Source organism: Triturus cristatus, chromosome 10 (assembly GCF_964204655.1).
Source record: "Triturus cristatus chromosome 10, aTriCri1.1, whole genome shotgun sequence".
NCBI lineage: Eukaryota > Metazoa > Chordata > Amphibia > Caudata > Salamandridae > Triturus > Triturus cristatus.
Window position 1 is genome coordinate 757,133,130 of NC_140593.1, and position 15,044 is coordinate 757,148,173.

Consider the following 15,044-nt stretch of genomic DNA (forward strand, 5'->3'; position numbering starts at 1 on the left):
ACAGCTTCAGGGGCACCTTTTGAACTATGACATGGGCATTCCCACTTTTCCAATCTTCAAGGTCAAAAGTCTTCTATTTTATGTGACAAACTGCTGTTCTTGGAGAAGCAAGTAATCTATTATTCTTTTTCCTAAAGGCTTTTATTCTGCAGCGTCTGGAAGCCACTACTGCCGACGCTGCAATTCTGCTGAGATAAGATTATCCCAATGTGTGTTTATTTGGGCCTTCACCCTGAGTCAATCAAGAGGTTGCTGCTAATCCGGAATATGCTTGTAAATCTTGATATCAAACCCTGCAAAACTGATCTTTTCTCTAATGCCTAGTGTTGTCTCCACTGATTATTTGTGGAACAGCAGATTACTTTCAAGCCGTGTATCCAAATCATTGCCCTTTCAGTAATAAGAGACCTAAATGTAACCAGGCCAGATTGACAAGTAACAGTTTCCAGTCCTCTTCAATCTGGCTCAATTTTGTTTGAGTTAGTTTTGCAGTGAATTATTTGTCTCCAAGTCCTAAGCAATGATTTCCTTTGGTAACCACTGTGTTTGAGAAGCAACTAATTTATAATATGATCCATTTCACTTTTAACTTGAGTCATCCTATCACCCATTGGATGCTGTGGTTTGCTGCAGAGTTCATGCAGGGTGAAGTTTAAATATACCAGGTCTGAACAAGATAGTGGTATATAACTTTCAGTTTTGGGATGAAAAGGAACACGTTGTTAATAATAGGACTTCCACGTAAATTGGCTGCTTCACTACCTGAATGAATTCAACATTATTAAAGTCTTCAATGATTTCACAAGTATCTGTATTTGATGTATATAAACCAAAGTGAAAGAGAGAGAAGTGCGAGTAGAGACTCATTCGCCTTACCAGCAAATCAATACTATAACAAAAAAAGAACGAGTTGGCCATCTATTTTACTAATGTTCCAAATACCAATTTCTCATAATCTTCAAGGTTACAGTGCCTTGGAACCCACAGGGTGTTTTAAAAGAACCCTCATTCACCTAGCTACTGTGTGATATGCTTAATTATTGGGATCCCACCCTGGTCGCCGAATGCTTTCAGGGTGTGCTACGATGCCCTTTTACAGCGGAGCTGTTTTTTTATGGGATCTGTGACTGTGTGTGTGTTAGTGAAGGGTAATGTTAAAATTGGCTCGAGATTTCCTGTCACAATTCGTGAATTTTTCTGGTTTGAAGTCTCAGTCAATGTTAAAAGCAATGGTTAATCAATGTGGGATATTTAGTTGTTCCCACTTATCCTGAGTGTAGTCAACATGTTTCAGTCATCATGTTTTAATACCTCTCAGGGTCAGTGTAGCTTTCGTCTGGACCAAAATCAAAAAAACGCATGCGCACTCAGTCATGCAAAAAGGTGTGTGTAGTTTGTACTCACAAACCCAAGAGTTCTGGAGAAAATCACCTCTAGCGTTTCATCCTGCAAAAAGTAGGGTTATGATAAAGTGCCATTATTGACAAGAAGGTAGATTCTGTGTGGAGCCAGGTATAGTAACTTTTTTCTGGTTCCTCTCTGTGACCATTTGGCACATATGTGTCGGATAGATTTAGTATCATACCGTGTGGTACATCTTCATAAATTAATACGATAGAACATGTGAATGTTCGACAAACGAGACAAATACAAACCCAATACACAGACATATCGTTTAGTCACTGATTAAGGACAATGTGATTCATCACTTATTATTGTGAGATCGTGTGTCTGGCAGAATCCTGGAAACAGTTGTCAGATTTTGGTCCAATCAATCAATCCATTTATAGAGCGCACTACTCACCCGTCAAGGTGCTGGGGGGGGGGTGGGGGGAGAATGCTGCTACTGCTCGAACAGCCAGGTCTTGAGAAGTCTTCTGAAGGTCAGCAGGTCCTGGGTCTGTCGCAAGTGGATGGGGAGGTGGGAGAATGATCTGCTGCCGGTGGTCGTTCGGTGGATGCATGGAACAGTGACTAGGGCGAGGTCAGCAGAGCGAAGCTGGCGGTTTGGGGTGTAGGTGCTTTGTGAACGTGGGTGAGGAGCTTGAAGGTGATCCTCTTGTTGACGGGGAGCTAGTGCAGGTCTCTCTGCTGGGTAGTGATGTGGCTGTGGAGGGGAATGTCGAATATGAGGCGAGCGGAGGCGTTCTTTATGCGTTGAAGTCTTTTCTGGAGTTTGGCCGTGGTTCCCGCGTAGAGGGCGTTGCCGTAGTCCAGTCTGCTGCTGACAAGGGCCTGGGTGACCGTCCTTCTGGTTCCAGTGGGGCTCCATCTGTAGATCTTCCGAAGCATGCGGAGGGTGTTGAAGCAGGAGGAGGAGACGGCGTGGACTTGCTGGGTCATAGATAGTGATGAGTCCAGGATGAATCCCAGTTGCGGTTGGCCACCAGGAGTCGTCCCAGGCGGATGGGGTGGAGCCGAGGATGAGGACCTCCGTCTTGTCGGAGTTCAGTTTCAGGCGACTGTTCTTCATCCATTCGGCAACGGCCTTCATTCCTTCGTGGAGGTTGGTTTTGGCAGTGGCGGGGTCCTTGGTGAGGGAGCGGATCAGCTGGGTGTCGTCGGCGTATGAGACGATGTTGAGATTGTGCGATAGGACGATGTTGGCGAGCGGTGCCATGTAGACGTTGAAGAGAGTTGGGCTGAGGGATGCTCCTTGGGGTATGCCGCAGGTGATATTGGTGGCATCGGAATGAAGGGAGGCGGACTCGCTGGGTTCTGCCGGTGAGGAAGGAGGTGATCCAGTCCAGGGCTTTGTCACGGATCCCCGCGTCATGGAGGCGTGTGCATAGGGTGTGGTGGCAGACTGTGTCGAAGGCGGCTGAGAGGTCAAGGAGGATGAGGGCCACGGTTTCACCATTGTCCAGCAGGATCCTGAAGTCGTCAGTGGCGGCGATGAGGGCGGTTTCGGTGCTGTGGTAGCTGCGGAATCTGGATTGGGACAAGTCCAGTGTGTTGTTTCACTGCCCTTGTGGCTGTCAATTTTTACAAGCAGTGCTGTTAAGTGAAATCGAATATATGCGTTAGAAAAGGGTTTCTTGTTAAGCGGGCCCTTTACATAGGAAAACGTTGGGGGACACACAAAGAATACCTCGCTTGACTCCTCAGGGTGTCTAGTTTTCAGAAATGTGCGAGTTCGGTAGTTTCACAAGATGGCCACCGAGCCCGGGGCCAAAAACCCAGTTGACTCCCCTTGCAAAAAAAGGTTGTTTTGTGATAGGTAATGTTGATGTCTCCACAATACGTTTTGGGCCCTTGCCTGTCTCGTACTTGACCCACCCACAAGAGTGAGGTACCATTTTTATCAAGAGACCTGGGGGAACGCTGTGTGATAGGAAATGTGTGGATCCACACAGTTTCCAGAACTTTCCACCACAGAAATGTGAGGAAAATGTTTTTTTTGTTGTTTCGTTTTTACAAAGTTTGAGGTTTACAAGGGATTCTGGGTAACAAAACCTGGTGAAAGGCACACAAGTCACCCCATCCTGGATTCACCTGGATGTCTCGTTTAAAAAAATGTATAGGTTTGCTAGGTTTCCCTAGGTGACGGCAGAGCTAGAGTTTAAAAATCTCCAGCTAGGCACTTTGCAAAAAAAGGGTCAATTCTCACTGTGAAAATGTGGTGTGTCCACGTTGCGTTTTGGGACGTTTCCTGTCGCAGGCTCTAGGCCTACCCACACAAGTGAGGTACCATTTTTCTCTGAAGACTTTGGAGATTGCAGGTTGGTGAAATGTTGTGGATCCAAGCAGATCCCAGAACTTTCCATCACAGAAATGGAAGTTTGAGGTTTGCAAGGGATTCTGGGTAACAGAACCTGGTGAGAGGCACACAAGTCACCCCATCCTGGATTCCCCTTGGCGTCTAGTTTTCAAACATGTATAGGTTTGCTAGGTTTCCCTATGTGCTGGAAGCGCTAGGGCCCAAAATCCACAGGTAGGCTCATTGCTAAAAAAGAGTCTGTACCTAGTGGGCTTTCTGCCACCCTGGGGGTAGGTAGGAGGGGGGGGGGGGGTTTGCCATGTTATGCCCCCAAGGAGGGCAGAAAGGCTGTGGCTATTTTTGGTGGGGAGGTGTGGGCATTGTCATGCCCATTCTGGGCTGATCTCACCCCTGAATTTGAAAAACAAAACAAATCCTGAGGCTTTTGGGCTTTCTGCCCCCCGGGGGGCAGATACGGGGCTATTGCCCCCAATATGCCTCCCGGAGGAGGGCAGGAAGACTGTGGTAATTGTTTTTGGTGTGGGGGCATTGGCATGCCAATGCTGGGCAGCACCCACCCCTAGATCCTAAAAAAAATATCCCTGGTGTACAGTAGGCTTTCTGCCCGCCCCCCCGTGGGCAGGTCAGGGGCTACTGCCCCCATCCGCCCCAGGGGAGGCCAGGGGGGCAAAAAGACTGTTGCATTTTGGGGGGGCGGTGGGGTGGGGGCATTGGCCTGCCCATCTTGGGCAGCCCCCACCCCTAAATCGAGTATAAAAAAAATCCCTGGCTTCTAGTGAGCTTTCTGTCCCCTAGTGGGTTAGATTGGGGGCTACTGCCTCCGTCAGACCACCGGGGGGGGGGGGGCAGAAAGACTGGAATTTCTCTGGGGGGGGGGGGAGAAGAGGCATTGTCATGCCCATTTTGGGCAGACCCCACCCCTACATGAAATTAAAAAAAAATCCCTGGTTTCCCTTGGGGGGCAGAAAGACTGTAGTGGTCAAAAGTAATTTGGGGGAGCAAAGGCCTTTGCCCAAAGGGCCTCTCCCCTCTCCCTGCTGTGTAGTGGGTGGATCCCTGCCTGGAGATCGGCTTCCTGGGGCAATCCCCAAGCAGGGATCCACTAGGGAGGGATACCATTGGAAAGGAAAGGGGAGATTCTCCACTTTCCAATGATACCTCTCCCATCTTTTTACGTACTTGGGGGGGCTGAGATAGCCCCCTGAGCACGTAGAAAGTGAAACTGAAATGAGGCTATTGGACCATTTTAGTTTTGGTTTGTGTGCAATGAAGTCAGCGCGACGTGCGTGCTGATCTTCATTGCACAGAAACAACAGAGACTGCCTCGGGAGCTGGGGAAGTCCTTCCCCAGCTCCCGAGGCTGTCAGAGGAAAAAGGAAATTCCACTGGTGCCCGCACCAGAGGGATTTCCCTGCCATGTGCGAGGATAGCAAGGAGCCGTCCTGCACACACGAGCACCGTGGCGTAGGACGGGGCCCGGCCATCCTGTGCATGGAAGGGGTTAAGGGGGAAACCAGACACAATTCATAAGCTGCAGGACTACCGAGGTTGTGCAGGTACAACGGAGGGTGAGGCACGTTGACGAAGTAAGTGGAATATACAATAATGGGGGGGGCTGACTATAGACGCAGAGAAAAGTATCCTTTAACATTTTAAATAACTATTTTCTCGTAAACTGCAGAGTATGACGGCAGGGTCCACTCCCTCGGAATATCCCAGGTGGCCAGATGCGACTACACTAAAAGTTAGTTTTTCCATATTTATATACCCAGATCAAGTCCTTCCTCTGCATTCAAGAATAAGTCTTTCCGCTGCATGCAGACTATTCAACACACACGCAGATGCCAGTGATTAGCGTAGTCAGCTACATTTTGTATACTAAACAAGCCTGCACTACCACGGAGCACCTAATAAGCAATTATATGACTTAATTCAAATTAAAGCCCAATATGAAAAGAATGTTGCACTGCATGCGAGTTGACATCCACGCATGCCCAGTGTATAGCATCGTTGGCTAATATGAGAAGCAAAAAGGGACAGGAAACAAGAAACCCTTTTCTAACGCATATATATGAGATTTCACTTACAGCACTGCAAGTAAAATGGACAGTCATGAGGGCAGTGGAACAAAAGCTGGCGACTGTTTCTAGGATTCTGCCAGACACACAAGATCTGACAGTAAAAAGTGATTGGTCACTCTGATTAAGGATATTATGATTAAATGATATGTCTGTGTATTGTCTTTGTGTTGGTCTTGTTTTACGAGAACATTCATGTGTTCTATTGTATATGCACATCTTCATTTAGGAAGGTGTACTACATAGTATGATACTAAATGCATCTCACACATGTGTGGCAAATGGTCACTGAGAGGAACCAGAAAAAAAGTAACTATACCTGGCTCCTCACAGAATCTAACTACAAGTCAATAATGCCATTTTCTCATAACTCTACTTTTTTACACGATGAAACGCAAGAGGCGATTTTCGCCTGAACGCTTGGGTATGTAAGTACAAACCATACACACCTTTTTGTATGCCAGAGTGTACATGCCTTTTTTATTCTGGTCCTGACGAAAGCTACACTGACCCCGAAAGGCATGTAAAAATGATGGTTTAAACATGTTGACCACACTTGGGTTAAGTGGGATCAACTAATTATGCCACATTGCTTTTAACATTGACCAAGACTTCCACTTCACGAATTGTGACAGGAAATCTCGAGCCAATTTTAACATCATCCTTCACTAATACACATAGTCACAGATTTCCCCCCCCCAAAAACAGCTCCATTATAATCGGCCATCGTAGCAAACCCTGGTAGCATTTGGCGACCAAGGTGGGAACCCAATAATTAAGCATACCAACTACTAGGTAGGTGAGTGAGGGTTCTTTTAAAACACCCTGTGAGTTCCAAGGCAGTGTACCCTTGAAGATTAAGAGAAATAGGTATTTGGACCATTAGAAAAAAAGGTATGTGTTTGATGTGTTTTCAGCCCACATTTTCATGACACTCAGAATTAGAGCGGTCTTTGAGATGGAGAGAAGAGGCTGGGATCACTGAAAGTGTCCCATGACATTTGTGGGAGGGGGTACACTGAAGCCCATACAAAGGAAATTACTGGCTGTATATCAATAGATCACCTAGTACTTAAAGTGTTTGTATCCGTTTCGAAATTTTCTGAGCAGAAAACCTGGTCAGAAACAATGATGACTTGTCCTTCACCTCTTCCTAGATCCCTGTTTTTGGTTGCGATTTTGGATGCTTCAGAGAACCCCAGTCTCAGTGATTCCAAGACACCCAGAAATTTCTCACAGACACAATCATGCACAGGTAGAATATTTTAATTGAGGATGTTTCATTTTAGAGCATGCACAAAGATTACAGGAGTGAGATCTGTGTGGTCAAAACTGGTGAGGAACACTCCCATTTCTCAGATGACACTTCGATGGTTTCAGGACAATCCGGGAGCAGTTCTAGCACAAATCAAGACAGCCGGTTTCTAGGTTAAACAAGGTCCGTGGCTATGGGAAATAAGGAGCAGGTTTGCAGTTTATTCCGGGTACTCCACGGTGCACTGGATTATCTCTTGAGAGTGACTGCCAGGTAAGCATTTGCTGTCAACCTTGAAGGACTCTTGAAGCTGTTGGTATACATTGTTTTAAACTCTTGGCTAACAACAGGTGGGGCACGTTTTTTACACCTCTTGAACCACTATTTTAACTAAATCAAGCCTACATATCTGGACTGCCTTTCAGAAGCTTTGGTTCTGTGCATGAGATATACTACAAGTTGAATACGAGTCTGAGGTCTCGTTTGTGGGAGCAGAGGCAATTACAGACACAAAATGCCTTGATGTGGCATGTAAAAAAGTGCCAGTTCGAAACATTTTCGTTTCCATTATAAGATTAGGCAGATGTTTAATGTCATTACTTGAAACTGTGAAAGTTGTAAGGCAGTTCATAAATGGTGGTGGAGTGTTCTCTGATTATACATAAACATATGGAGGACAAAGAAAGCAGGATTAGCAATGTGTTGCTTTCATATACATAAATACATTTTCTTAATTAACAAAAAAAGGTTTTGCTGAACTATTGTGCAATATGAAAACAATTATATGGTGAATCGTTTAGTTAAAAGTATTTGAAGCATTTAAAATAAACTTGAACAATGGGGAATAACTGTAAAACTACTACGGGCAACATGAAAATAAATTAGGTGCCCAGGTATTTTAGTCCCATAAATGCACTCGCAGTCATTTGTCTTTGCAATTTAGTATATTAAAATCTTGCTTGGATTTACAAGGGATTACAGGTGTAAGCCTGGAAACTGTACTCCTAGAAAACCTCAGTGAATTATATTATCGAAATTTAAGTTTACTTTCATACACCCTTTATTCCCCCACCCTAGAAAAGGTTTTACTTCTGGTCTTGACAGGACTAAACGTCCAACCTTTTACTGAAGAGGATTCGGTGAATACCATTAAACATATTAGTTTATGGGAGTGCATAGACTCAAAAGGCATTCCATGAACTACTGTGTCTTGCCTACCTCCAGCCCATGTATAGATTTGCGGAAATGTGGCAAAATCAGAGCCTTGACAGGATCTCAACCAGTTATAATATGAGGTCTATATACTCAAAGAGGCTATTAGGAGAGCTCTGACATTTTGAGAATGCAAACCTTATTAGTCACCTCAGTACATGACACTAAAAGAGACACGTGGATTCTCCACAGGACAAGTAGTATTCTGAAGCATATCGTCTTTTTGGACAAAGTTATTTCACAAAAAACTCCACCCCTCTTTAATATTGTTTAAGATCTGGAACAAACGTTGCTCCATAGAACTCTGTTGAATGTCTGTATTGGCAATTGGTCCTGAAAGGTTTCAAGCGGTCTGAGAGGTAAAACCTAGCATCATGAAGTGTTCTGATGCCAAACCAAAGTCTTCCAGCAATATATACCATTATGGTGTTTGAGATCACCTACACTGAATATCTTGACCACCAACACACCCAGAAGAAAAACATGTCCAAATTTCCACATTCAGGGCTCCACACTTTAGAACACATTGTCCGTCACTCTCAATGCAAGGCTTAAGGATTCATGTGCAAAGGTTTCGAGAGCCTATGAAAACTATCTTCAATTTGGGCTGCAGACTTGATGTTTCTATTGAGAGTTTGAAGCCCAAGTCACTTATTTGAAGAATATCAACAAGTGCCCTCAAGTCCTGTCCAATCATCAGTCACATGTGCAAGACCGACCTCTAGAAAGGGAGTTTCCATATCCAGGCCACACAGTCTTGCCAACATTCTTCAAGGTTTGAACTCAAGGATCGCTCTCTCTCTACACTGACGGCAACTGTAAATTCACATTAGCACCAGTCTGTGCAAATTTACTACACTGTACATTTTTCCATGCTTATTTTCCTGGCAGGCCGTCCCCCAAGAGCTCCAAATGGGCAGCAATGCAATACGCAGTACTTAGAAAACAAGCCTAAATAAATAAATAGAATATTTACCACTACCAACATAGAGAAACTCCCACCACGAAAATTTAATATTGTGCATTGCTAAAGCGCCTTTAACCTGTAGGCAAATAAATCCCATAAGTATCGCTCTCTAAGGAGAAGCATCCTGGCATAGCATTTGCAGTGCTGCAGCGAGGGTAAGAGCTCCACTGCAACATGAAGTACTTGTCGGTAATGATACCAAAGTCCTACCTTTTCTGTCTGTCAAAGTCATCCCATCTTATCCTCGTTCATGGCCTGCCGCTTTATTTCTCCGATGTGAACTAGGTCATCTTCAGGGAAAAAGTCCACGTGTAATAACTTTGAAGAAAAAAATATAAAAATATATATATTTCTCACCACATAGACATTACAGCTACATTTACAAAATGTAATTTGTTGCAGGAGTGTATCTATGGCTAAGCAATTAATAATCTTCACTTCACCTACCAGGGCAGCCAAACAGACCTAAAAGGAAGAAATACTCAGCAGCAATTTAATACTAAAAGTTAATCACTAGTAAAGTAATTAAATGCTCATGGGCCTTAAGTGCCCTCCATTCAGAATGAAAGAATTACGTGGTTGCTGTTTAAATTCATCATAGAAGGTCTCTTGTGACTTCCTTTCTTTAATTTGTGCAAACTGAATCGACCCCGTTAGGTCACGCCTACCAGACAGCGCAAGCTTAGCCTACTTGCCATTATTGTTGCTTGTTTCTCATTCAATGGATTGCCGTGTCCATTTTGTGTCGGTTACTGCCCTGGAGCATAGTCTTTTTACTTGTGTTCTTTCTCTGCTCACTTTTAGGGAACTTTTTTTCTTTTTGCTTAAGCACGCCACAAGAGTGCATGTGTTTCCAGTAGACAAACTTGCATGTTCCTCTACCCCCCCACAAGCTCCATGTCCCTCTCTCTCCGCCATCCACTTTTCCTTTCTCCCTGCTACTCTTTTGTTTCTTTTTAAGCAGTCCACATGCACCCAGTGTGTGCTTCTCTCCCCACTCCTGGTCCGTGTTGTCCTCTTTCATCCATGTGCTTCTCTCCCATTCCTCTCTGCGCTTTTCTCTCTCTTGTCTAGGTTTCTCTTCCTTACCCAACGCTAGTGTTGCTCTCTCTCACGCCCATGGTGTCCCTCTGCCAGGTGTGCATCTGCCTCTGTGTGCTGTCCCCCCCCCCCCCCTTCATTTCTCCCATACGTTCCTCTATTAATTTTTGTATTTATTTACAGATCCAAGTGGAAACTGCCATCTGGAAGCAGCTACTGCTCTTTCATCAGGCCTGGGTAAGAGTGAGCATTGGTGGCCTATGACTCATCTGCAGGCACAGAGGCATTCTCAAAGGCAGCTCTCAGAATGGAGTCCAATAACACCATATGTAAAAAAAATGTACATGCGGACCACAGATCTACACTCCACAAATACTTGGCTGAAACTAGTTAGCCTGTCTGGGAGGTACAGGCCTCTGATCCGCCAACATCATCTTAGTCTTGGACGAATACCAGGTGTTATCAGGCCTCAGATTTATACCCACTGCTGCAAACTAACAAGCATTTGCAATGCAATAGGTCTCGCAGTTACGCAAGTCTGACCTACTGGCATTCTAAATGGCTATGTCTTTTATTTTGGTTTTTAAAACATAAATAAAAGGCATTGTCATTTACAATGGCAATAGCTTAAATTCGCGTAAACGCGAGATCTATTGCATTGTAAATGCTTGTTTCACCTCTTGTCAGTGGCGTATGATATAATTTAAAGCTCCGTGTCGGCCAATGATGGATTTTCCAAAAACACTATAGGCAAAACTCCGAGCATATAAACAGGGTCACAAAGAGCCAACGCCTGCCAGATGTTTTATTTTAACCGCGCAGACTCCGAAGCAAGTACACGGACATCCACGCAAATTCAAATGATTTCCTAAATACACAGTTTTTGTTTTTTAAATGCAGCCAAAGCAATCAGTGCATTCGAAAGCGTGGCAACGCAAATTCAAGCGATTATTCGGCAGCATACCCATTCCACATTTGTACTTTATCACAAAACATTAACTGCTGTTTTTCGAAGGCGCAGCCTTTTCTTTGGAATCTTCGTATTGTTTTGTTATAGTGCAAAATCACCACATAGGAATTACACGTAGTTAAAGCCGTGGCTTAGTTTCCAGGGTGATTGTCAAATTTCACGTAATAAAAACTGACACTGCTGCAGTAACAATGCAGACAATATCAGTCATAGTTGACTGTGGATTTACCTCTGACGCTGACAGCACTGATCAGACCTTTGGCTCCGCTCGCATTGCACACATACCACGAACATACAGAATGAATACACACATTGGTTTAGTATTGACGAATCCCATGACCGGGGCTGGGGCTGTTCTTCCTCAACATAGTCACTGGTTATACATGCTGCAGAGGCGCTGGCTCAAGTTCACTAAATTCTCTCTTGCAGGACGGCGAGTCAAAGCTTGGCCGTGGAGACTGTGGCAACAGTCTATCTGGAGGAAGCAAATATAGGGGTTTGAGGGAGACAGAAGGATAAAGGCAGCGGCATGTAATGAAAGCAGAACTGGCCTCAGAGACAGGAAGGGAGGGAGCGAGCAGGGGTTGTGATAACGCCGCGAGCCGGCACCGTACGCGTGCACATCTCCTGTCCTCTGTACACAAGCACATCTCCTGTCCCCCTTCGGCCGACAAACCAACGACAATAGATCTCCCCAAGGCGAGCAGCGCATGCACTGCGTCGCTAGGCGAGACCTAAAAAGGGCTCATTAAGAGTACCAAAAAAATGAACAGCCCTGTAAATTGCTTGATTGCTGGTTAATGTGAATAATTGTAGAATGTTACTTGAAAGATTTCAGATTTTAAACTTTTGTTACACAGTCAGACTTCAAAGCCACCAACCGTTGATGGACTCCTTCATCCAGCCTGGAAAGTTCTGTGAAAAAGACTCAACCTGAGGAAAGCTCTATGGGTGTTTTATAATCCCTCGCTGTTTTGCTGTGGGTCTTCAATCCGGTTTCAAGACCTGACATTGGCCTGCCATGTACATGAACAGAATTACCACTACATGGGTGACTTTCTCAACAGAGGGCCATTGGTAGGAAGGCATGGCCAGAAAACTCTCCCATTCATCCACCTATATTGGCGGAAACCAAAGGGAAGCCTCCAATGTGCAGCCTGGGCCTATATAGCAGCACTAGTTTTGCATTTGTACAGGGGAAAGGAACCTGGGTCTTCTACCTCTTCAAAGGAACACATACATTTTTCCTTACTCACAATTATGTACCCACCAAGGCAGAGATAGTTTCCTAAAGAAAGAAAAGCTTCTTCTGGCAAGGGTAGTGTTCACAAAACCAGCAATTGAATGTTTGAAAAAGGCCTTCCAAAACTTCCATAGTCTAAAAACCAATATAGAACGTACAACCAATTAGAAACCAACGTTTTAGCAGAAGGCACAGAATTGTGGACTAACAAATGTGTCAGATCAGAAACATAAGCCTCTGGTATGGGAGGAGCTACATATATTAAATATATATGAGAGTAAATATTCTGATGAGATTCTTAGTACAGCAAGAAGTAGGGAAAACAAGTGTATGTGGGAAAATGCCCTTTTTGAGGCCAACTAGAACAAGCATTTGCAATGAAATCGGTCTCGCCTTTGGGACCTCATATGTATTTAGCTATGCAGCACATTAGCTTGGGTGCTGAAACATCTACTGTTCTTTAACATGGAGGGAAAATAAACACCAAACTATGTGACATGCCCGGTATGGAAACACATGGAGAGAAAGATTGCTTTTCAGAGAGAAATTGTATAGTCCAAAGCTCCGTTTTTAATATAAAATCAGGGCCTTTGGTGGTCATATCACTGAAAATACAAGATTTGAAAAAAAAAATATTTTCTACAGGTGCTCATGGAAGACAATTTCTATGGACTGAAATCAAGAATGCTAAAGTGATTCCGGTATTTTACTGACCTTTTGCTGGTAGTTTTCGATCAAGAAAGTTAAATAGAGGCAGTTGCCAGAAAAATGTAAAAAAAGAAAGTCCCTCAGAAGAAAGCAATTCTGGTATTTTACTGACCTCTGCTGGTCGTTTTCTATTAAGACAATTAAATAGAGGCAGTTGAACAGAAAAAAGTCCCGAAGCAGACAAGTCCCAGGGCTGATCTCCAGAGCCCACAAAGTACATACACATATAAGTATATACTAAAGTATATACAAGAGGTCTTGAATGCTCAACCTAAAAAGGAGAACAAGTGCAGTTTTCTTACGACTTATCACAGTAATCATGAGAAAGTAAGATTGATCTTGAAAAAGCATTGCCATTTGATCAAGAACAACCTCATAATTAGATAAGTTATAGCTAGAAGACCCTCTATCACGTTAAGAAGGGTACATTCGATGAAGGACCAACTAGTGAAAAGTGAAGACAGAAACCAAAAGGTGATGTGCCTAAACCCAAAAGGAGGCTTCACTGGATGTAGTAAGTGAAGGCATATCAACAGGGAGTGAACACCACTTAATAAGAGATTAAAGATTAAGAATGCTATTAACTGCAAGAGTGAATTTCTAGATTACATGCTAACATGCCTCAGACTGCACATAAACAAATCTTACAATACTTAAGAACAATAGGAAATATTGGCACTAGCTATCCTGTGTAGGAAAGTGCCCCTTTTTGTCATGGTCACCCCCACTTATTGTGTAAAGAAAGAAGAAATGGCAATACAGGAAACAGATGGAAGAAGAAAATAACTAAATGGAAAAAAGAAAAAGTTCAAGAAAAATACAATGGCCAAGTGGTCCCAAGTAATGTGCGGCACACCCCCATTTAGACCGTCACTTTCCATTTCAAGTAGTTTTCCGTTTGCCACTTTAAGTGTGGACTTCAATTACTTCTACTTCCCTCGTCCTCGATATGGGAGTTCGAGGCCTCACCATTTACAAACAACATGCCATTATTAAAGGGGTTGCAGCAGGTGCACAAGACGCGTGCACATCAGGCTGGAGATTGGTCTCTATGAGCCTGCGCGTCGGCATGCCTTAATTAATGCTGGCGGTCTTACTTGTGTGAGAGCGGTTGTGCTGGGCATGTAGAGGCAAATGGGCATGAGCGTGCGGTTGGTAGCCTCCCATGTTTGCGAAGAAGGTGCGTTTGAGGCCATAATTATGACCGCGTGGGATAGAAATCATCAGGAAGACACTTCTGAGTGGGCCCAGCAGTATTTACTGTGTGCGTGCCTCTTAAAGCCACAATTCCTTACACAGTCTGCACAAAAGTCTGCAGCCTTGAGAATGTCTTTTAAAGGGGATAAGTTGTTTGGGCCTGAACTGGAGGAGAAACGTCATAAGATATTTAAAGAAAGGAAGCATTTGTCGTCTTTTCAAAAGCAGTCTGCCCAAAGGGGCACTTTTTAGTTTAAGGTAAAATCGTTCAGACAACCTTCATAACAGCAGCAGACTATAGAACCAAGAACAAGGTTTCAACCCGGATTCTCTTCCAGGAAGCTTCAGAAGGGAAAACCTGATCACCAGAACACCAGCCAGCGCTCCCAATTAGGGGAATAATAGATTGGCCATAGTACAGGTTCGGTGGCAGGATTCAATATTTCCAGCAGGCATGGTGCTCCACAACCACAAACAAACGGGTTCTGAAAGTACTGCAGTGGGGACACCAGATCGATTTCAACACCCTTCCTGCTCAAAGACAATCATCTCCCTGTTCCAAGTTCTTTGGAGAACAAGCATTTGCAATGCAATAGGTCTCGCATTTGCAAGAGTTTCAGCTATTGGCATTGTAAATGACAATATCTTTTAT

At 44.1% G+C, this 15,044-nt stretch overlaps 1 protein-coding gene across 4 annotated transcripts in view; it reads right to left on the reverse strand.

Moving 5' to 3' along the window:
• The window catches only part of BFAR (bifunctional apoptosis regulator), a 317,639-nt gene that overhangs the window by 240,300 nt on the left and 62,295 nt on the right, over positions 1 to 15,044 (reverse strand). For all 4 annotated transcript variants that reach the window (XM_085628281.1, XM_085628279.1, XM_085628282.1 and 1 more), the window contains exon 2: positions 9,444 to 9,551. The gene's annotated coding sequence lies outside the window, so the exon portion shown is untranslated. The remainder of the gene's footprint in view (positions 1 to 9,443; positions 9,552 to 15,044) is intronic.